Below are 24,715 nucleotides of genomic sequence, written 5' to 3'. Positions count from 1 at the left end.
GTCTGTCGTGTTGACGTGTACCTATGATGAAAATTACAGGCCTCTCTCATCTTTTTTAAGTGGGAGAACTTGCACAATTGGTGGCAGACTAAATAATTTTTCCCCCACTGTATGTAGTGTTACATTAATAGGTCCCTATGGGAATTATTTATACAGTCAGTGTGCTGTAGTACATCGCCGTAGAGATAGTAAAGTGCTGTCATAGAGATATCTGTTGGAGTGTCACACTAATAATGCATCTCCCACGGGAATGCTCTTGTGTTGTGTGTGGCTGATACTGGTTAAGCAGGCAGAGAGGTGAGGTAATGGTAAAGGGGTGTTGATAGCGTGACAAGAGCCTTGCTTCCCCCTTCTCCCCTGTTCATCTCTCCCTCTCCAGGGGAACAAACACACACCCTCCCTCTCTCTCTCCGGTGGGTGTACATCAGAGCCTGGCTGGGCCCCACCTGTTCCTGTCCCAGGATGATCACCCCTCCAGGTTTAATTGGGTGCCAGGGGGCCAGGTTCTCCCCCAGTGCCCAGCCTCTCCCCGTCCTGGTATGCCTCCCAGAATCCATCCCGTCGTCCAGGTGATGCAGATGTGGTGCCAGCGGCCGTCACTCACCGACAGGGGCAGCTGGGCCACCTGGGTAAGAGGGGCGAGATGGGCAGTAGAACGTTAGATGGGATACACTTCTAATTGTAAGTCGCTCTGGATAAGAGCATCTGCTAAATGACAGAAATGTAAATGTAAAAGTGGCAAGGAGGGTAATTCATGTTAGAGGTGCTATACTAACAGGGGCAAAAGGGGCAAGAGAATACCTGTGTTTATTCTGTTGAGCCTTTTGTCTTTGTGTGGTGAATCTTAACTTCCACTTAAGTCAAATTTTCACTTAGTCATGCATGGATGTCTATGGGAGACTTAGAAGAACATCACTCAAGTGAAGGATAGGATTCCCCTTAAGAGCTTATTTTAGACTTTACTATCAGGTAGAATATCCCAGGGCAGATAGGGCAATAGAGCTCAAGTTGAACCGTACAATCTGGCATAAGAGGCAAGAGAGCACAAATGCTTTACTTTCTGACCTCACAGAGACTATATATCACTGGGCAGATGGCACAATGAAGCTTTGACTGAGACACACAACACAGGGCCAAATAGAGCAAGACAACACCAGCACTTCACAAATAGTTTATAAAGAGTAAAGTGACATAGGGGCAATATACTGTAGAAATTGCAGTCATATGGGATTGCACTTCGAAAACAAGACCAGAAAGAAATAGCACAGGTTACGAAGGTTACAACATCAGCACTTTACCCAGACTTTACAATGACATCATGGCCCACAGAGGATTCAGCATAGGGGAGAATGGAAGTGGAAGTCATTAGCTTTATATAGAGGTTACATAGGAGCCATAGAGACCATGACACACTCTGTCACAGAGGCTACTACCAACAATTTCCTGTCTGCTCTTAATCCTTCCCATGAGAAACTAGACCCTTGACCTTCAAAGGTGTTCCAGCATGTCACATTTACACTAAAGCCAATCAGCCAGATCATTGATACTGTGGAAAATCCAGGACCTAATTACTGCCCTCTAATAATATCCCTGAGCCTTAGTCAACCTGAGGACACTAGGTCTGATATCATACCCAGAGCCAGGAGTTTCTCCCTGACCGTGTGAGCTGGATAAATCAAATTTTGGAGCACTAGAGCATTTGCACGAGATGAATGGTGTACCATTGCCAAAAGAACATGGTGTAACATTCTAACTTTAAATTGTTGATTAGATTACCAGGAATCACCATGCAGGCCTGGGTCGTGTTCGTTAGGTTTTAAAACATTTTGCAACGAAAATGTGTGTTATATTCATGATTTCATCCTCTCTCACACATACACTCTCTGACCCTCTGTTTCCTCCTCTCTCACTCTCACTTTCACTGGTTCCTCTATTCTCTGGTGCTGTATTGCTTCCCTCTTCCCATCTCATGCTCTCTCTCTCTCTCTCTCTCTCTCTCTCTCTCTCTCTCTCTCTCTCTCCCCTCTTCGCTCTCCTTCTCTTTCTTTCTAGTGTTTGTCTGACATACACACATGTATAATGCATGGTGAAACCAGAGCTGTAGGGAAAACTGCCTCTGCCAATAAACCAGATGGCCAACACAAATCCAAATCCAACCCCATAACCGAAGAAAACCCACCCTACTTCACTTCAGCCAAACTCAATTCCCTCTGAGCCCCTAGGTTCAGTTATCCAGCAGTAGCGCACAGAAAAAAAAAACTATTCGCGTTGTCTATCCAAACACCACGATTGCCATGGTTGTATTCCTTTGAAGACAGAAACCAATGAAATATTAATTGTAGCTTCTTTTTGAGCATATTGGAAATTCTTCAAAAAAAGTCTTCCTTCAAAAGCTTTGGTTAACAAGGGGGAAAGTGTCTAATTCTCAGTATTAAATGTAAATATTAGGCGACCTAAGCCAACCTAGCACCTTCGACAAGAGGTGTGGGCCTCTTGGTGTAACGGCTAAGGTGTTGGGTGGATAGTCGCTGGACCCAGGTTCAAGTTCCTGTTGGGTCTACTCCTGAAAACAGCTGCAATATAGACTACAGCAGAGGTATGGCTTAAGGACTACAACATGACTCTACATCAACACCATTTCAGTTACTTTTCTGTGCTGGCTTTATTGTTCTGTGTCTATTCAATCGTCATAGTTTGTTATTGTAATAGAACATGCACAATGATACAAGCTCAACTGTAACCAAGTTCTTTAGAGTAAATTAGTATTTTGTCGCTGTAGCCCAGGAGTTGTTTTTGGAATGGACAATCAATAAAAGACTAGGACTTACTTTTGTCGTTGACCAACAGCTCTATGGGGTTGTTGCCCGCACTCAATGAGCACGATCTCATTGGCCTGTCCTGGCACCCCGTAGGAGAAGGGGGTTCCTATACCAGGACTGGCGCTGGACTTCAGCCACATACACACTGTGAAGGCATACATCTCAGGGAGACTCTTCTTGATGCGTCCGTACAGGTAGTTGGTGCGCAGGGGGAGAGACACCTTGAAATCCTCGGGTGACTTAAATGCGTTGTTACCTGAAGACAAACAGAGGTGTGGAAATGATTAGATAATGATAATCATCGGTCATGACCTGCACTGTTAACATACACCACTGTGTCTGCCCACATAGGGGCTCTTATCGGACCATTGGTGGCTGTGGGCCACCCCCTCACTATTGTAAGCAAGTCGATATCAGACTGTGTCTGCAGCCGATGATAGTAGTAGCCCAACAGTGCACCGTCCAAAGTAGACAGACAGCCTTCCACTGTTAGTAGTGTCTCACTACCACTGTTGGCCCACTATATAGCTAATGAGCAAGAATGGGTAGTGGGCCGTTGACTTTGACGATGTTGGACTGTCGTAAATTGGATGTAAGGGTTGGATGTTGGTGATGGTCATGGTGATGGTGATGGTCATGGTGATGGTGATGGTCGTGGTGATGATGATGATGACAGTGGTGGTCGGTGCCGTTTAAGATGAGGGAGGATGATAAACAAATTTATGAGCATGGCCTTATTTCTATTACAGCATACTGAATGACTGTCATTCATATTCCATTCACCCAGTTCAATGTAACATCGTTAGGTTTAGGCTACTACATGATACTCAAATTTTCCCTATACCCATCATGAGGTTGATACAACCTAGCCTATGAATGAAAGTTTACAACATAGGTACACACAGGTCAAGAGAAAGATTTGAGGTGACAGACAGTGACACACTCTTGCCTGCATCTAGCTGATCAAGGGTGTAATCATTAGTCCAACAGTTGCAAACAAGAGTTTCTATTGGACAAATTCAGGTATGTTTATCCCGTTTCGTTCCATTTGCTTCTGTTTGCTTCATTTGTCGGAATGAATACATCCCTGATCACACGCAAAAAAGTTACCTTGACTTGGAAGAGTTCCAGGGTTGGATAGTCATAGCCAGCTAGCTAACATACTGTGGCATCCCTCTGTTTGAGTCGGGTGTTTGAGTACGCTAAACTAGCTAGCTGGATTTGCTAGCTACAGTGGCTTACAAAGTATTCACCCCCTTGGCATTTTTCCTATTTTGTTGTCTTACAACCTGGAATTTAAATGGATTTTTTGGGGGGTTTTGTATCATTTGATTCACACAACATGCCTGCCACTTTGAAGATGCAAAATATTTTTTCTTGTGAAACAAACAAGAAATAAGACAAAAAAACAGAAACCTTGAGCGTGCATAACTATTCACCCACCAAAGTCAATACTTTGTAGAGCCACCTTTTGCAGCAATTACAGCTGCAAGTCTCTTGGGGTATGTCTCTATAAGCTTGGCACATCTAGCCACTGGGATCTTTGCCCATTCTTCAAGGCAAAACTGCTCCAGCTCCTTCAAGTTGGATGGGTTCCGCTGGTGTACAGCAATCTTTAATTCATACCACAGATTCTCAATTGGATTGAGGTCTGGGCTTTGACTAGGCCATTCCAAGACATTTAAATGTTTCCCCTTAAACCACTCGAGTGTTGCTATTGCAGTATGCTTAGGGTCATTGTCCTGCTGGAAGGTGAACCTCCGTCCCACTCTCAAAATCTGGAAGACTGAAACAGGTTTCCCTCAAGAATTTCCCTGTATTTAGTGCCAATCATCATTCCTTCAATTCTGACCAGTTTCCCAGTCCCTGCCGATGAAAAACATCCGCACAGCATGATGCTGACATCACCATGCTTCACTGTGGGGATGGTGTTCTCGGGGTGATGAGAGGTGTTGGGTTTGCGCCAGGCATAGCGTTTTCCTTGATGGCCAAAAAGCTCAATTTTAGTCTCATCTGACCAGAGTACCTTCTTCCATATGTTTGGGGAGTCTCTCACATGACTTTTGGCGAACACCAAACGTGTTTGCTTATTTTTTTCTTTAAGCAATGGCTTTTTCCTGGCCACTCTTACGTAAAGCCCAGCTCTGTGGAGTGTACGACTTAAAGTGGTCCTATGGACAGATACTCCAATCTCCGCTGTGGAGCTTTGCAGCTCCTTCAGGGTTATCTTTGGACTCTTTGTTGTCTCTGATTAATGCCCTCCTTGCCTGGTCCGTGAGTTTTGGTGGGCGGCCCTCTCTTGGCAGGTTTGTTGTGGTGCCATATTCTTTCAATTTTTTAAATAATGGATTTAATGGTGCTCTGTGGGATGTTCAAAGTTTCTGATATTTTTTTATAACCCAACCCTGATCTGTACTTCTCCACAACTTTGTCCCTGACCTGTTTGGAGAGCTACTTGGTCTTCATGGTGCCGTTTGCTTGGTGGTGCCCCTTGCTTAGTGGTGTTGCAGACTCTGGGACCTTTCAGAACAGGTGTATACAGTGAGGGGAAAAAAGTATTTGATCCCCTGCTAATTTTGTACGTTTGCCCACTGACAAAGAAATGATCAGTCTATAATTTTAATGGTAGGTTTATTTGAACAGTGAGAGACAGAATAACAACAAAATAATCCAGAAAAACGCATGTCAAAAATGTTAGAAATTGATTTGCATTTTAATGAGGGAAATAAGTATTTGACCCCCTCTCAATCAGAAAGATTTCTGGCTCCCAGGTGAAGAGCCTGACCCCTCGTTGGGCGACATGACGTCCCCACCGCTCCACTCCTGGTCCACTCTAGGTATTGTACCACCTGGTATCTTTGTATCTTTTTGTCAGTAACAACATCAGTCGGTTCTCATGCATGCCCAATGATATATATATATATACAGTGGGGGAAAAAGTATTTAGTCAGCCACCAATTGTGCAAGTTCTCCCACTTAAAAAGATGAGAGAGGCCTGTAATTTTCATCATAAGTACACGTCAACTATGACAGACAAAATGAGGGAAAAAAATCCAGAAAATCACATTGTAGGATTTTTTATGAATTTATTTGCAAATTATGGTGGAAAATAAGTATTTGGTCAATAACAACAGTTTCTCAATACTTTGTTATATACCCTTTGTTGGCAATGACACAGGTCAAACGTTTTCTGTAAGTCTTCACAAGGTTTTCACACACTGTTAATAGTATTTTGGCCCATTCCTCCATGCAGATCTCCTCTAGAGCTGTGATGTTTTGGGGCTGTCGCTGGGCAACACGGACTTTCAACTCCCTCCAAAGATTTTCTATGGGGTTGAGATCTGGAGACTAGCTAGGCCACTCCAAGACCTTGAAATGCTTCTTACGAAGCCACTCCTTCGTTGCCCGGGCGGTGTGTTTGGGATCATTGTCATGCTGAAAGACCCAGCCACGTTTCATCTTCAATGCCCTTGCTGATGGAAGGAGGTTTTCACTCAAAATCTCACGATACATGGCCCCATTCATTCTTTCCTTTACACGGATCAGTCGTCCTGGTCCCTTTGCAGAAAAACAGCCCCAAAGCATGATGTTTCCACCCCCATGCTTCACAGTAGGTATGGTGTTCTTTGGATGCAACTCAGCATTCTTTGTCCTCCAAACACGACGAGTTGAGTTTTTACCAAAAAGTTCTATTTTGGTTTCATCTGACCATATGACATTCTCCCAATCCTCTTCTGGATCATCCAAATGCACTCTAGCAAACTTCAGACGGGCCTGGACATGTACTGGCTTAAGCAGGGGGACACGTCTTGCACTGCAGGATTTGAGTCCCTGGCGGCGTAGTGTGTTACTGATGGTAGGCTTTGTTACTTTGGTCCCAGCTCTCTGCAGGTCATTCACTAGGTCCCCCGTGTGGTTCTGGGATTTTTGCTCACCGTTCTTGTGATCATTTTGACCCCACGGGGTGAGATCTTGCGTGGAGCCCCAGATCGAGGGAGATTATCAGTGGTCTTGTATGTCTTCCATTTCCTAATAATTGCTCCCACAGTTGATTTCTTCAAACCAAGCTGCTTACCTATTGCAGATTCAGTCTTCCCAGCCTGGTGCAGGTCTACAATTTTGTTTCTGGTGTCCTTTGACAGCTCTTTGGTCTTGGCCATAGTGGAGTTTGGAGTGTGACTGTTTGAGGTTGTGGACAGGTGTCTTTTATACTGATAACAAGTTCAAACAGGTGCCATTAATACAGGTAACGAGTGGAGGACAGAGGAGCCTCTTAAAGAAGAAGTTACAGGTCTGTGAGAGCCAGAAATCTTGCTTGTTTGTAGGTGACCAAATACTTATTTTCCACCATAATTTGCAAATAAATTCATTAAAAATCCTACAATGTGATTTTCTATATTTGTTTTCTCTATTTGTCTGTCATAGTTGACGTGTACCTATGATGAAAATTACAGGCCTCTCTCATCTTTTTAAGTGGGAGAACTTGCACAATTGGTGGCTGACTAAATACTTTTTTTTCCCCACTGTATGCACGCACCACTTTTCCGTTATTTTTTAAAAATATTTTTTTAACACATTCTTTTTTTCATTTCACTTCACCAATTTGGACTATTTTGTGTATGTCCATTACATGAAATCCAAATAAAAATCAATTTAAATTACAGGTTGTAATGCAACAAAATAGGAAAAACGCCAATGGGGATGAATACTTTTGCAAGGCACTGTAAGTAAGTGAAAGTGAAGAAAATGGACGAAATATAGATCTCTCTCTCTCTCTCTTGCTCCTCCTTCATTTTTGAAGAAATTAATTTGTTAAAAACTGTTCAACTATCGTCTTTCTCTTTGAGTCAACTACTCACCACATTTTATGCACTGCAGCGCTAGCTAGCTGTAGCTTATGCTTTCAGTACTAGATTAATTCTCTGATCCTTTGATTGGATGGACAACATGTCAGTTCATGCTGCAAGAGCTCTGATAGGTAGGGGGATGTCCTCCAGAAGTTGTCATAAGTACTGTGTAAGTCTATGGAAGGGGGTGAGAACCACGAGCCTCCTAGGTTTTGTATTGAAGTCAATGTACCCAGAGGAGGACGGAAGCTAGCTGTCCTCCGGCTACACCATGGCCCTACCTTACAGAGTGCTGTTGATCTACTGTAGACCTTCATTGCAAAACAGTGTGTTTTAATCAATTATTTGGTGACGTGAATAAATGTTGTATAGTTTCATCTAAAAATGATAACGTTTTTTAATGTTTCACTATAAAAAGAAAAATGAAATTCACTGAGGAGGATGGTCCTCCCCTTCCTCCTCTGATGAGCCTAAACTTGATGATGATGAGGTCCTCTGTAGCTCAGTTGGTAGAGCATGGTGCTTGCAACGCCAGGATAGCGGGTTCGATTCCCTGGACCACCCATACGTAAATGTATGCACGCATGACTGTAAGTTGCTTTGGATAAAAGTGTCTGCTAATGGAATACATTATGATGATGATTGAACATTAATGCAAATGTGGATGGGCACTGGTTGGTGGAATAATAACAGCATGTATGGCTTTCAGTCTTAATTGAAACATTGATGAGATGTCAGTAAGACAGCATATTGTATACACATCTGTTACAATGAGAGCGAGAGAGAATCAGAGACTGTCTGTCTTTCTGGAGGCAGTGAGGTGAGAGTGAGAGCAAAAGAGAGAGAAACACAGAGAAGAATGCAAGAAAATAATGAATAAGAGGGAGAGAGGGACAGAATCAAAATGAGAAGACTCGGGAGCATGGAGAGAGCCTGATCAATGACAGAGATCAGATGGTCAGACGGTCTCTGCCTCCCCACCCAAATCTCAGCATAAGTCCCTGCTGCTATAGTAACAGCTATTGGGGATCCCGAATAATGAATGTGTGTTGTAGTATCCAAAATAAGGAGGAAGAGGGAGTCAGAGTCAGAATGTGAGTGGTTCGGTCTGTAGTCAAAGGTGGTTCAAGAGGGATGATGAGGTCCCTGAATTTCTCTCCAGCTATTTTCTGATCTCCAACAGAGAGAGAAAATAAACAAGGAGAGGCAGAGAGAGCGAGAGCGAGAGAGAGAGACAGAGAATTGGTGTGAGAATCAAAGAAAGAGAAACAGGAAGAGAAGGCCACAGAGAGAGGATGCAAGGGAGGTGAGTTTTGGGGGACCTGCAAAAATAGAGGGAGAAAGGGAGTGAGGGTGGGAACGAGGGAGTGACGGAAAATAAAACCCCTACTCTCCAGCTCTGCGATCCCCTCTAGCCTGGGTAAATAAAAATGGAGAGAGAGAAAGAGAAAGTGTAAAAGAGAAAGAGAGAATGAGGAAAAAGAGAGGGTGAGAACGAGAGCATACAGCTCCCTTTACTCGTCTCCAGCTCTGTGATCCTCTGGCCTGGGTAAATAAGGATGGAGATTGAGGGAGAGTCAGTGAGAACATATCCTTTACTTCTCTCCAGCTATGTGATCCTCTGGCCTGGGTAAATAAGGATGGAGACCGAGGGAGAGTCAGTGAGAACATATCATTTACTCCTCTCCAGCTCTGTGATCCTCTGGCCTGGGTAAATAAGGATGGAGACTGAGGGAGAGTTAGTGAGAACATATCCTTTACTTCTCTCCAGCTCTGTGATCCTCTGGCCTGGGTAAATAAGGATGGAGACTGAGAAAGAGTGAGGATTAGAAATAGAAAGGGAGGGTCAGTGAGAACATATCCCTTACTTCTCTCCAGCTCAGTGATCCTCTCAAGCAGCGAGGTGAGGGTGCTCTCGGTGCGCTGACGGTGGGCAGCCCGTCTCGTTGTACAGCTGGCTCTTCTCTTCCTCCAGCTCGGCCACCTTCCTCAGCAGCTGGCCCTCCAGGGCCCCCAAACGGTGCTTCAGCAGCTCCCGCAGCTCTGCCGGTAGGGGCCCCCACTGCATTCCCACCCACACCTGCTGCTGCTGCCGCTGACGTGTTGGCACGCAACTGCTGCTGCTGCGATGGAGGGAGGAGAGAGAGAGTTAATCCCCCTTATACGGACGTTCTGTTGTTCAGTCACAGTTTGTGTTCTGCTGTGTTCAGAGTGGAGGTAGGATCAAGGAACTGGGACGATATATATGCTGAGGATGTCCTTTCGGGGACCCCTTGGGGCAATAATTAAGTGCAGCACCCCAAACATACAAACAAACACACACAAGCACACTTTTGAAAATCATTCATTTGAATTAGTCCTGCTTATTTATGAGGGGTCTAACCCCAGAGGATGTCATTTGCCTTGTGCATAAGATTTTGAGAGTGATAAAAAACAGATGGAATATCCTATATAACCGATTTTTTGTCATGCATTAACCATAAATATGGAGAGAGAGAGAGAGAGAGAGAGAGAGAGAGAGAGAGAGAGAGAGAGAGAGAGAGAGAGAGAGAGAGAGAGAGAGAGAGAGAAGGAAATAGAGAGATAAATAGAGAGAGAGAGAGAGAGAGAGAGAGAGAGAGAGAGAGAGAGAGAGAGAGAGAGAGAGAGAGAGAGAGAGAGAGAGAGAGAGAGAGAGAGAGAGAGAGAAGGAAATAGAGAGATAAATAGAGAGAGAGAGAGAGAGAGAGAGAGAGAGAGAGAGAGAGAGAGAGAGAGAGAGAGAGAGAGAGAGAGAGAGAGAGAGAGAGAGAGAGATGGAGTTCCTATTGAACTTGAATGTAATTGTTTTATCAGTTTTATTCCACACTGTGCTATGTGTTATATCTACGACAAAAAGGATTGGTGCTTATAGATAAAGGTTACATCAGCCGCAAACGGATTGCACAGTTACAATAACATGCATGACCTCAATATTATCAGAGAGGTATGGGCTGTGTCTCAAATAGCACCATATTCCTAGTAGTACACTACAAAGGTAATAGGGTGCCATTTTGGATACAACCAGAGATATGATCATCATGAAGCCACGTGAGACCAGCACACTCAGTCACTGGCACCAGAAAAATATATATCTGTGTGATTATGATTATTCCAGGGGCTGCCACTCCCACATGACTTTGATTGTGAAACCAATAGAATAGATTAATGAGACTAATCACCTTAACTAACCAAGCTGTGGGCATCATAGAATTATAATTTGATTCTATAGTTGGCATACCCACAAAAGGCAGTTTTTTCATCTTCTATTTGCTGCGTAGATAGGACTGCATCCATGATACAGGGGATACAGAGCCAGTGGAAATGTTTGTATGATTTGTGGCATAAATTGCACAAGCAGTTGGAAAAATGACAAGACTGCATGTGGTGTTGCATGGAAATATGAATATGAATTGTTGAAAATACACATCTCTGCTCGACTTCTCCACGGATGGTGCCTGACACTGTTGACACCAATTTGTGTGTTGCTGATTGTCTATTCATATCAGCTGCTTTGATTTATCAATGATAAGCAGCATGCTTCTGACATGTTACAGTACATTACCCTTTGATCTTAAGGAAGAGTAAATGGGTGGTCTTATCGTGTAGGCTACATTCAATATCAGACATGTCTGATGTGGTGGGTGCTACACATTTGTGGTGAAAGGGTAAAAGAGGTGAATAACCTCCATACACAATGTAAGAGCTATATGAAAAGCATGATCATTATAATTGACTGTAGCTATAACCACAAACATCCATATTCATATAGGGGTGATTAACCTCCATACAAAAATGCTACAGTGTATAATAACAAACAAAAAACATTTGACATGAATGATATCATATTCCTAGTATCTCCCGAGTGGTGCAGTGGTCTAAGGCACTGCATCGCAGTGCTAGCTGTGCCACTAGAGATCCTGGTTCGAATCCAGGCTCTGTCGTAGCCGGCCGCGCCCGGGAGACCCATGGGGCGGCGCACAATTGGCCCAGCGTCGTCTAGGGTAGGGGAGGGAATGGCCGGCAGGGGATGTAGCTCAGTTCGTAGAGCATGGCGTTTGTAACGCCAGGGTTGTGGGTTCAATTCCCACGGGGGGTATGAAAAATAATAATAATTAATGTATGCACTAACTGTAAGTCGCTCTGGATAAGAGCGTCTGCTAAATGACTAAAATGTATATAATTTACTGTAGCCACTATAGCATCCTTATCTCACCTCCAGATTCTCCAGCCGACCCTTGAGCCCTTGCATGGTCTTTCCCAGCTGGTCTATAGTTTCCGTGGGGTCCCTGGGAAGGTCTCCCATGGTGTTCTTACTGTAGTCCTTCCGCCTGGAGCTCTGGCCCCTGGACCTGCCCGCAGTGTCCTCCGCGAGCACGCCCCTCGCAGCGGGCCAGTTTGGAGTTCAGCTCCTTGATAGTGCCCTGCTGGCTCACGATAGTCTCCTTCTGCTGGAGGATGGTCTCCCGGAGTTGGAGGATGGTGTTCCGTAGCTCGTCCTCTACGGGGCTGGTGCTCTGCACCCGGTTACCATTGGGGTCGAACGAGCAGCTGGGGTCGGACCCCGCTGGGATGGCGGAGCAGAAGAAGCGGCTACCTGTCGCATCCTGAGCGCGCACCGTGCGTCCACTCACTAGGTATAAAAGTCCAACTAAGAAAGCCAGCATGCTGGCTATGAGCACAGATTCCTTGTATATTTGGAAAACCTCCTCACGAAATTAATATTCTCCGTTGAATCAAATCGAAATTAAATAGCCTAGGCTAAACTCTCTTGTCTTCAACACCAAAACTCACAAAAACATAAATCAGATGGTAGACATTGTTCTGGACTTCGGAACTGACACGAGAGCATTTAATAAAGTCAACAGAACTTCAAAACCATTGAAATTAACTGTCTGAGAGCTGCAATCAAATACTACCATAAACCATTCAACAACCTAATGATAAATGCCCTAGTCGCAAATGTCATAGAGCAATCCGTTTTCCCTCTCCAAACCTAAATAAAGTAATAGCAAGGCAATTTTAATTTTACCCGAAAAAAAATTATAGTTACTATCCAAGTAAAAGGTGTTGAATTGATTCTGTTTACGGTAGGTTTCTCTCCACACAGTCCACCGTGCTGAAAAGACAGCGACCTAGCTTCAACAGATTAATATGGAGCGCGCGCGCGGGCTCTCGCTCATCATCATCTGTTCAGGCTCGCTGAGATTCAGACTACGTCATTATCGGATCCCAACACAAATGATTCATGCTTAGCCTTTTGAGTTCTGTTCGATCTGTTTGTATAAAGAATGCGCGGAGTTTCAGAAGTGAACACCATCCCATGCATGCCAAAGTGTCTTTGGATGTGGTCTCTAATATCGTGAGTGCAATGTGAGAGCCTTTATCTAGCCTAGAGTAGTCAACAGTGAGTTTGGTTTGAAAATTAAATTAGGTTTCTTGTCAGTCCATAGCCTCTTACAGCCCACATATGTATTTTCTAACGATGTACTAATGCAGTGAATATGAATGTTTAATAGAATTGAGGTTCAGTACTCGGGGAGAGTTCCTTCCCCCACTTGAATGGCGTGGTCAGACAGTGAGTAGGCTATAGGTTGTAGTGATGAGTCCAGGAGGGCTAGCTACAGTACCAGTCAAAAGTTTGGACACACCTACTCATTCAAGGGTTTTTCTTTACTTTTACTATTTTCTACATTGTAGAATAATAGTGAAGACATCAAAACTATGAAATAACACATGGAATCATGTAGTAACCAAAAAAGTGTTAAACAAATCAAAATATAAGTAGCCACCCTTTGCACACTCTTGGCATTCTCTCAACCAGCTTCACCTGGAATGCTTTTCCTACAGTCTTGAAGGAGTTCACACATATGCTGAGCACTTTCTGGCTGCTTTTTCCTTCACTGTGGTCCGACTCATCCCTAACCATCTCAATTGGGTTGAGGTCAGGGGATTGTGAAGGCCAGGTCATCTGATGCGGCACTTAATCACTCTCCTTCTTGGTCAAATAGCCCTTACACAGCCTGGATGTGTGTTAGGTCATTGTCCTGTTGAAAAACAAATGATAGTCCCACTAATCCCAAACCAGATGGGATGGCGTATCGCTGCAGAATGCTGTGGTAGCCATGCTGGTTAAGTGTGCCTTGAATTCTAAATAAATCACAGACAGTGTCACCAGCAAAGCACCCCCACACCATAACACCTCCTCCTCCATGCTTTACGGTGGGAACTACACATGCAGTGATCATCCGTTCACCCACACCGCGTCTCACAAAGCCACGGCGGTTGGAACCAAAAATCTCCAATTTGGACTCCAGACCAAAGGACAAATTTCCACCGGTCTAATGTCCATTGCTCGTGTTTCTTGGCCCAAGCAAGTCTCTTCTTCTTATTGGTGTCCTTTAGTAGTGGTTTCTTTGCAGCAATTCGACCATGCATGCCTGATTCACACAGTCTCCTCTGAACAGTTGATGTTGAGATGTGTCTGTTACTTGAACTCTGTGAAGCATTTATTTGGACTGCAATTTCTGAGGCTGGTAACTCTAATGAACTTATCCTCTGCTGCAGAGGTAACTCTGTGATGGTCCTCATGAGAGCCAGTTTCATCATAGTGCTTGATGGTTTTTGCGACTGCACTTGGAAGAAACTTTCAAAGTTCTTGAAATGTTCCGTATTGACTGACCTTCATGTCTTAAAGTAATGATGGACGGTTGTTTCTCTTTTCTTATTTGAGCTGTTCTTGCCATAATATGGACTTGGTCTTTTACCAAATAGGGCTATCTTCTGTGTACCCCCCCCACCTTGTCACAACACAACTGATTTGCTCAAACGCATTAAGAAGGAATGAAATTCCAGAAATTAACTTTTAAGAAGGCACACCTGTTAATTGAAATGCATTCCAGGTGACTATCTCATGAAGATGGTTGAGAGAATGCCAAGATTATGCAAAGCTGTCATCAAGGCAAAGGGTGGCTATTTGAAGAATCTCAAATATAAAATATATTTTGATTTGTTTAACACTTTTTTGGTTACTACACGATTCAATATGTGTTATTCATAGTTTTGATGTTTTCACTATAATTCTACAATGTAAAAAATAGTAAAAATAAAGAAAACCCTTGAATGAGTAGGTGTGTCCAAACTTTTGACTGGTAGTGTATATGTAGACCTACGTGTCAAATGTCACAATTTTTCTGCTGGAGTATGCAGTCAGAAGTTACATGTGCCAGCATAGCCGCTAGAAGTAGGGGTGCTGAGGGTGCTACAGCAAATTTGAAAGAAAACATTGATAAATCCCCCTAACTACTTCCCGCAGCTATGCTTGCCAGTCTGTGAGCAATTTAACTAGAGGATGTACTGACCCTGTATAGTTTGAGTGTACATTTGAGTAAAAAGAAAAGTCAAACTTGTAGTTTGAGTCAGTAAAGTTTGTGCCCTCTGTTTTGGTTGTAGTCAACCTCTAACCTACAGGTAACTATCAAAATAATGGAAACACTTGATTAAATTAAGGCTACAAAGCAGATTGAAAGCAGGTTCTTCCACACAGGTGTGGTACCTGAGTTAATTAAGCAATTAACATCCCATCATGCTTAGGGTCATGTATAAAAATGTTGGGCAGGCCATTATTTTGGCTACCATGGCTATGCTCCCATAGGATGACAATGCTCCCATCCACAGGGCACGAGTGGTCACTGAATGGTTCGATGAGCATGAAAACTATGTAAACCATATGCCATGGCCGTCTCAGTCTCCAGATCTCAACCAATAGAACACCTATGGGAGATTCTGGAGCGGTGCCAGAGACAGCGTTTTCCACCACCATCAACAAAACACCAAATTATGGAACTTCTCATGGAAGAATGGTGTCACATCCCTCAAATAGAGTTCTAGACACCTGTAGAATCTGTGCCAAGGTGCATTGAATCTGTTCTGACTCATGTTGTTGTTTCCTTTATTTTGGCAGTGACCTGTATGTCATGACAACCACAAAGAAGTTGGCTAAAGGAGAAACATACCAGGCAACCAGGTTTAGCTCTGTAGCTCTGTAGCTCTGACCCAAGCTGTCTCCATAGAGGATACTATACACACCCTCAGCTTCCTGGCACAGGGCAGGCCTAGGGCCATGTAGGGCCGTGTTCTAGGCTGACTGCACTCTGCTAGATCCCACAGCTAACCCCATCATATGATATAGCAAACGGATGCCCGACTGCGCAGTTGATGACGAGGCACACAACCATTGGTTGGTGCAATGAAATGTCTGCAATGTAGTCGGCCTGGAACGTGACCTACTGTATGTCTCAATACTATGAAGTAGTCTCCTTTCCTTGTCTACTTTCCTCATCTCCTTTCCTTCATTATCACTGACAGGCAAAATAATATGTCAAGGACTCAAGGTAAAAAATGGACATTCCTGGGGCTGATATATTTCAAATGATCAAGACACAGCCCAAGGCTGAACATGATTGGCGAGCTCACGAGCAGAGAAGAGTAAAAGGGAGAACTCTGACAGGCTACATTGTCTTACGTCAGATAGTGCAACGATTCCACCTGCACTGATCTGTCTCGTATCTCGCAAAGACTAATGGGATTGATCAAAAGTAGTTGGGCTACTTATGTCACCTATTACCTAGGTGACATCGCCTAATAAACCCCATTTCATCCTCCAAACCGGCTGAGTTAATCTAAGCTAAAGCAGTTCATTTGTCAATAATGTTGACGTTGTTTTGGTGAGGAAGTCTTAGTCACACCATTTTACATCTAGCTAAGGTGTTTTGTGTATGACATTATACAATATGCACGAAAGCTAGCTTAAATTTGTCCAACATTAGCTTGCTAGCTGAGCCAGTCACACTTCATATTAAATGAAAGGGATGCTGCTAACCGGCTACCTAGTGCTGCACACAAAATGCTGAATGCTTCCACCAATCAGTTGAGGTATGAGCTTCGGCGTGGGAGTGACGCCATCTGACGTTAGACAATGGATAGGCTACACTGACAGGCTCAGCAGGGGACTGGCTGTCACCGTGACTCTGTGAAAACCTTATCCAGATGAGGTAAAGAACACTATCTGCTCTCTCTTTTCCTCTTTATCTCTCTCTTTCTCTCTCCCTCTTCCTTCTCTCTGCAGTCTTTTTCTCTCTCTCCCTCAACCTGCTCTCCCTCTCCCTGTCTCCCTGTCTCTCTCTCTCTCTCTCTCTCTCTCTCTCTCTCTCTCTCTCTCTCTCTCTCTCTCTCTCTCTCTCTCTCTCTCTCTCTCTTTCTCTCTCTCTCTCCCTCGCTCTTCCCCTCTCTCCTTCACTCTCTGTCTTTCTTTGAATGGAAGTGGAGAGGATATTCAGCACCTCTTGGAGGACATTCTGAGAATGGACCACAGAGACAGAGATGGGATGACAACGTCAACTTTAACGTCTCTCTGATTGAAGTAGCTCCTTGATATTAAGTGGTGGGGGTAAAACCTATTTCCCAGAAAGCTTCACATTAATTCATAATGTAATCCCATATTGGGTGTTGTTTCTCTCTTTGATATAAATAGTTAATATTATTTTGTTTTGTAATGCCCTATGGACTTCACATGAACTTTGATAATTCAATAATGCATATTTTGCCTACGTCATTGCCTGAAGTAAGTTTGTTTCAAAACTATTCTGATAAAATGTACTTCACTTTTTTTGTGGCTCAAATGACCAACAGGTAGGATTCAACTCTGTTCTGAGGTCATACTCACACCAGATGACAGAGTCTGCTCTGAAGTGTCCAATCAGCAAAGAGCCTTGCACATTTCCTGTGTTGGAACAATCACCCCCTACTACTTCTGTTGCTCACTACCTGTTGGTCAATGGTCATGACAGCGAACTAGTGGCAGTAGCAGCTCTGTGACTGTCTCTGGTCCAGCTGAGCTGTCATCGACAGGTAGTGACACGTCCCTCTCAAACAAATGCACGCCCACACACCTGCCTGAAAGCACTGGGCTGGCAAGCACACACCTGCCTGAAAGCACTGGGCTGGCAAGCACACACTGCCTGAAAGCACTGGGCTGGCAAGCACACACCTGCCTGAAAAGCACTGGGCTGGCAAGCACACACATGAATGCAGGGAAGCACACGCACAAATGGATACAAACATACACACACACCTTTATAAAAGTCTTTACAACTTTGATTATACATGAATGAATAATCTATCTTCGATGTCAAGCTTTCACTTTCTCAGAAACAACAACAGGATTAATGTGAAAACAACACGACGGAACACACACACACCTCCCTCACACACTGCCCAGAAGTGGGAAATTAACCGAATACAGATTAAAGCGGAAGTTGCTCTTTTTACATAAACTACAGAGGGGACCTGATGACACAAACACGCTGGGTTTGGTAATTACTTGAGCACGTGTGCATCAATCATGTTTTTTTTATACTGCCATCACATTGGGTGTACTGTAGTTAGTAGGACAGCTGTACTGAGAGAGAGTCAGATTGATTTTTCAAAAGGCTGCAGTGGTCTTTGATGTTGAATATGGCATCGAACCGAGGCAGCAGCAGCGATACCGTTACCGCTACCTTTCCGAATGGAAAAAGAACACCGTATCCTTGTTTACTGAGAAAACTGGAGAAGTATCAAGGGTGCCGTGTGTATACAGCGTTCACCTTCAAAGATCAGTCTGTACATTGCATGCTTTCAGAGTTCAGAACGGAAACACCATGTGCACAATTAACCATTTATTAGAAAATATTGCAATAATCTTCAGGGTAGCTTACTGCCAGAGCCAAGCATCATATGATCAAATAACTACAGGCAGTGAGCATGATATGCTATACCACATCCTCTGAAGGAAGAAACACAGAACCCAGACAGGTGGGGGCTGTGGTGGTGGTGGTGGGATATCAGAAAACAGCAAGTAAAGCGAGTAACAGCTAGTTACAGCAGCAACGGCAATGGCAGCAAGAGACACCAGCATGTGAAGAACTGGTCAACTTTAATACACCGCATGTACTGTAAGTAGCATGTAAGAGTGTGAATCCAATTGGTGCAATATCCGCTGATGAAATCAGCTGACGCCACCACACTTGGGTTTCCCTTCTGAACTGGCTCTTTTATTGAGAGGGGGAAAAGTTCCCATGCCGGTGCCCCAGAGTGACACAATGGGAACTGCTTTTGTGAGCCTTGTTAGGTGCATGAATAACAGTGGGCTATGTTATCTGGCCATTAGTTACCCCAACTGAACCTACTGTATATATTTGATCTGTATTGGTGTACTTTATTTCTACTTTATCTGTTGACGAGGTCGCTAGGTGTTGGGTTTAGGTTGCATTTTATAATATAGTGTGTGTGTGTTTGTGTGTGTGTGTGTGTGTGTTCATGCTTGCTTGATCATACATAAAGCACAATCCATTTGCTTTGCCTTCCATTTGGCCTCTAGTCTTTGGTTGCACTGAAATCAATCAGAGCTCAATAAAACTACAGAATATACATTAAGTGGAATGGTGAGGAAATCCATGAATGTCTGTTATCGATTTGTAGAGATGTTTATCATATGGCAGGTTAGTCACCCAGACCAAACCTTTTCATGTCCTATATCTGTATTTTCTTCCATTGGGGAAATATAATGTAAGATAAGTAGACATTGTATTTTCTGCATATTGCAAGATAAGAAGACATTGTATTTTCTGCATATTGCAAGATAATAAGACATTGTATTTTCTGCATATTGCAAGATAAGAATACATTGTATTTTCTGCATATTGCAAGATAAGAAGACATTGTATTTTCTGCATATTGCAAGATAAAAATACATTGTATTTTCTGCATATTGCAAGATAAGAAGACATTGTATTTTCTGTATATTGCAAGATAAAAATACATTGTATTTTCTGCATATTGTAAGATCAGTAGACATTGTATTGTCTGTAAGCTAGTCACCCAGCTGAACCATGTGCTACTCTTCTCTATCAAGATGCAGCACACTGAGTATCCAGCGTCCACTTTATTTTCCATTATGGGGCAACAGTAGCATAGAGGTTAGAGAGGAGGTACGGAAACTGCACTGCTGCTGACCCTGTGCATCTCAGTGTGTGTGTGTGTGTGTGTGTGTTTGTTGGGAAAGGCAGAACACACATTTCCGTTCCACCCAATGGACAATAAAGTTGTTTTTTTGATTTGTTGCAATATGAAGCTCTTGATGAGTTGGTAATTGCAAACAAACAGTATATTCCACAGCTTGTGATTACATAATACCATGCTGCTCCTGAGTGGTATGGATAATGGCAGCCCACACACCACCCGGCCGGCCATCAGGCCCTGGCATGGCCTCAGAGGTGTGTTTGTGTGTGTGTGTGCATGTGCGCGTGTGCATGCGTGTTCAAGTTTTATTAGTTGTATGTACAGGATACACATGGTATACATCGTCCAATGAAATGCTTACTTGCAGGTTCCCTCTCGACAATGCAACAATAACACATAATAAACAACAATAAGACACAATAAAATATCTGAATACGAACATAAAGTAAATGGCTCAGTAGAACAGAATAAACATGCCAGTTTATTAGGTACACCCATCGGGTACCGGTCGGACCCCCCTTTGCCTCCAGAACAGCCTGAATTCTTCGGGGCATGGAAACATTGCTCAATTGGTATCAAGGGACCTAACGTGTGCCAGGAAAACATTCCCCACACCATTACACCACCGCCACCGCCACCAGCCTGTATTAGTTCCTGCCAAGGCAGCAGCTACACTTCCTGGGGTCCAGAAACATTAAGGCAGTTATATACAATACAAAATATTACATGACATTACATTTCACAACACTTTTCACAACACATTTAGTGTGTGCCCTCAGGCCACTACTCTACTACCACATATCTACAATATAAAATGAATGTGTTAGTATGTGTATGCGTGTGTCTGTGCCTGTGTGTGTCTCTTCACAATATATATCTGATTCTACTGCTTGCATCAGTTACCTGATGTGGAATAGAGTTCCATATAGTGATGGCTTTATTTAGTACTGTGCGCCTCCCATAGTCTGTTCTGGACTTGGGGATTGTGAAGAGACCTCTGGTGGCATGTCTTGTGGGGTATGCATGTGTGTCCGAGCTGTGTGCTAGTAGTTTAAACAGACAGCTCGGTGCATTCAACATGTCAACACTTCTTACAAAAACTAGTAGTGATGAAGTCAATCTCTCCTCTACTTTGAGCCATGAGAGATTGATATGCATATTATTAATGTTAGCTCTCCGTGTACATTTAAGCCAGTTGAAATTTTCCTAAGTCCCTCTTTGTGGCACCTGACCACACGACTGGACAGTAGTCCAGGTGTGACAAAACTAGGGCCTGTAGGACCTGCCTTGTTGATAGTGTTGTTAATAAGGCAGAGTAGCGCTTTATTATGGACAGACTTCTCCTCATCTTAGCTAATGTTGCATCAACATGCTTTGACCATGACAGTTTACAATCCAGGGTTACTCCAAGTAGTTTAGTCACCTCAACTTGCTCAATTTCCACATTATTCATTACAATATTTAGTTGACATTTAGGGTTTAGTGAATGACTTGTCCCAAATACAATGCTTTTAGTTTTTGAATTATTTAGGACTAACTTATTTCTTGCCACCCATTCTGAAACTGACTGCAGCTCTTTGTTAAGTGTTGCAGTGATTTCACTTGCTGTAGTAGCTGACGTGTATAGTGTTGAGTCATCCGCATACATAGACACTTTACTCAAAGCCAGTGGCAGGTCATTAGTAAAGATTGAAAAAAGTAAGGGGCCTAGACAGCTGCCCTGGGGAATGCCTGATTCTACTTGGATTATGCTTCCATTAAAGAACACCCTCTGTGTACTGTTAGACACGTAACTCTTTATCCACAATGTAGCAGGGGGTGTAAAGCCATAACACATATGTTTTTCCAGCAGCAAACTATGATCGATAATCTCAAAAACCGCACTGAAGTCTAACAAAACAGCTCCCACAATCATTTTATCATCAATTTCTCTCAGCCAATCATCAGTCATTTGTGTAAGTGTCGTGCATGTTGAATGTTATTCCCTATAAGCGTGCTGAAAGTCTGTTGTCACTTTACGGAATTCAAAATGACAATGCTTGTGTTTCATAATTTGGTCAGTTATACTTGGATGTGTAGGGTCAGGCGTTTGTTGCTGGCATGTCATGCTTAAGTTTGCTAATCTTGCCAATGAAAACATAATTAAAGTAGTTGGCAATATCACTGGGTTTTGTGATGAATGAGCCATCTGATTCAATGAATGATGCAGCTGAGTTTGCCTTTTTGCCCAAAAATTTCATTTAAGGTGCTCCAAAGCTTTTTACTATTTTTACATTTTTAGTCATTTAGCAGACGCTCTTATCCAGTTAGTGAGTGCATACATCATTTTTTATACTGGCCCCCTGTGGGAATCGAACCCACAACCCTGGCATTGCAAACGCCATGCTCTACCAACTGAGCTACATCCCTGCCAGCCATTCCCTCCCCTACCCTGGACGACGCTGGGCCAATTGTGCGCCGCCCCATGGGTCTCCCGGTCGCGGCCGACTACGACAGAGCCTGGATTCGAACCAGGATCTCTAGTGGACCAGCCTTAGACCACTGCACCACTCGGGAGACTATCATTCTTTATATCATTTATCTTTGTTTCATAGTATATTTTCTTCTTTTTATTCAGTTTAGTCACATTATTTCTCAATATGTAGTATGTTTGCCAATCGTTTGTGCAGCCAGACTTATTTGCCATTCCTTTTGCCTCATCCCTCTCAACCATAACATTTTTCAATCCATGGGGATTTAACCGTTTTTACTGTCATTTCCTTAATGGGTGCATGCTTATTAGTAACTGAAATAAGCAATTTCACAAATGTGTCTGGTTCCTCTTCATTACACACCATTTACCTGCAAATATTCTTAATGTCATCGATATAGGAATCACTACAAAACGTATTGTATGACCTCTTAAACCCCCTTTAAGGCCCAGCCTTTGGAACTTTGATTTTCCTAGATATGGCTACTATATCGTAATCACTACATCCGATGGATTTGGAGACTGTACCGTTGACACCAGGCAGGATGGGGCCATCGACTCATGCTGCTTATGCCAAATCACTGACTCTGCCATCAGCATGACGCAACGGGAACCGGGATTTCGTGAACAGGCAATGTTTTTTCCACTCCTCAATTGTCCAGTATTGGTGATATGGTGCCCACTGGAGCCGCTTCTTCTTGTTTTTAGCTGATAGGAGTGGAACCCGTGTGGTCGTCTTCTGCAATAGCCCATCTGTGACAAGGACCGATGAGTTGTGCATTCTGAGATGCCATTATGCACACCACTGTTGTACTGCACCGATATTTGCCTCTTTGTGGCCTGCCTGTTAGCATGTGGCCCGCCTGTTAGCATTTTTCTTCGAGCCCTCTCCTCAACGAGCTGTTTTCGCCCACAGGACTGCTGCTGACTGGATGTATTTTTGTTTGTCGCACCATTCCCGATAAAGACTAGACACTGTCGTGCGTGAAAAGCCCAGGAGGCCGGCTGTTTCTGAGATACTGGAGCTGGCACGCCTGGCACCGACGATCATTCCATGCGCAAAGTCGCTTAGGTCACTCGTTTTGCTATTCTAACGTTCAATTGAACAGTAACTGAATGTCTCAATGCCTGTCTGCCTGCTTTATATAGCAAGCCACGGCCACGTGACTCACTGTTTGTAGACCATTTTCGGGAATGGGGTTGTGTACCTAATAAACTGGCCACTGAGTGTACAAACGCGCTATGTGCGCGCGTGTGTGTGGGTGGTTATGTGTGTGACAATTGTAGATCTCATTTGGCTTTGTTCTCAGATACACTTAACACAATCCTGGCTCAATTATACTCTTATAATAATATGATAAATTAAGTGGAATGTTGAGATTATCCATTGATGCCTGTTTGTCATTTGTAGAGAGGTTGATTATTTTCAGAGCCTTCAACATTGACAGCTCTGGTTAATTGTAGAGAAATGTTGCATTCTTATGTAAGTTTAACATGTAAATTCAAGTTAAAGCTACTTTCCATGCCTCTATGTATTTGTTTGCAGTTACCTTAGACTCACTGTAACTACACAGCCTTGAGCCTGTTTCACTGTAACTACACAGCCTTGAGCCTGTTTCACTGTAACTACACAACCTTAAGCCTGTTTCACTGTAACTACACAGCCTTGAGCCTGTTTCACTGTAACTGCACAGCCTTGAGCCTGTTTCACTGTAACTACACAGCCTTGAGCCTGTTTCACTGTAACTGCACAGCCTTGAGCCTGTTTCACTGTAACTGCACAGCCTTGAGCCTGTTTCACTGTAACTGCACAGCCTTGCGCCTGTTTCACTGTAACTGCACAGCCTTGAGCCTGTTTCACTGTAACTGCACAGCCTTGAGCCTGTTTCACTGTAACTGCACAGCCTTGAGCCTGTTTCACTGTAACTGCACAGCCTTGAGCCTGTTTCACTGTAACTGCACAGCCTTGAGCCTGTTTCACTGTAACTGCACTGGCCTTGAGACTGTTTCACTGTAACTACACGGCCTTGAGACTGTTTCCCACTGTAACTACACAGCCTTGCGCCTGTTTCAGGAAACTACTCAGCCTTGAGCCTATTTCAGTCTCGCCTGAGATGTGATCATGCATACAAATATCACTTTATAACCTTGACATTACAAAACTAAACCCAGTCAACACACTTCATCAAACTATTAGGGCCTGTTTGTGGGAGGATCACATAGCACCCTGCTGGTTAGGTCTATTTCCTGCTATGTTTCTCTACCGTTTTTACATAATTTAAAGATTTCAATTAGCATCTTATTGCATTTCACTGCCTACCATAAGCGAGGGATGACGTTGGATTTGTAGTGTCAGAATTATTCATAGCCGAAAATTGATTCGGGATAAATAAATGCCTAAATGCAGTGAGTGTTTCTGGTAAGGTAATTTGGAAAGGTTGTGTGTGGGTGGCAACTCTGAGAGCAACACGTGTTACATGCAGATGGAGCTGAAAAGTGTG

The 24,715-nt window shown here is 43.5% G+C and overlaps 1 pseudogene; it reads right to left on the bottom strand.

Annotated features, from left to right (window-relative positions):
* Nucleotides 1–423: 423 nt before the first annotated feature.
* Nucleotides 424–12,814, bottom strand: LOC121551183 (annotated as a pseudogene).
* Between the last annotated feature and the right edge of the window lie 11,901 nt (nt 12,815–24,715).

This window comes from Coregonus clupeaformis, unplaced genomic scaffold (assembly GCF_020615455.1).
Source record: "Coregonus clupeaformis isolate EN_2021a unplaced genomic scaffold, ASM2061545v1 scaf3127, whole genome shotgun sequence".
Taxonomy (NCBI): Eukaryota; Metazoa; Chordata; class Actinopteri; order Salmoniformes; family Salmonidae; genus Coregonus; species Coregonus clupeaformis.
This window is presented reverse-complemented; position numbering and strand designations above follow the sequence as displayed.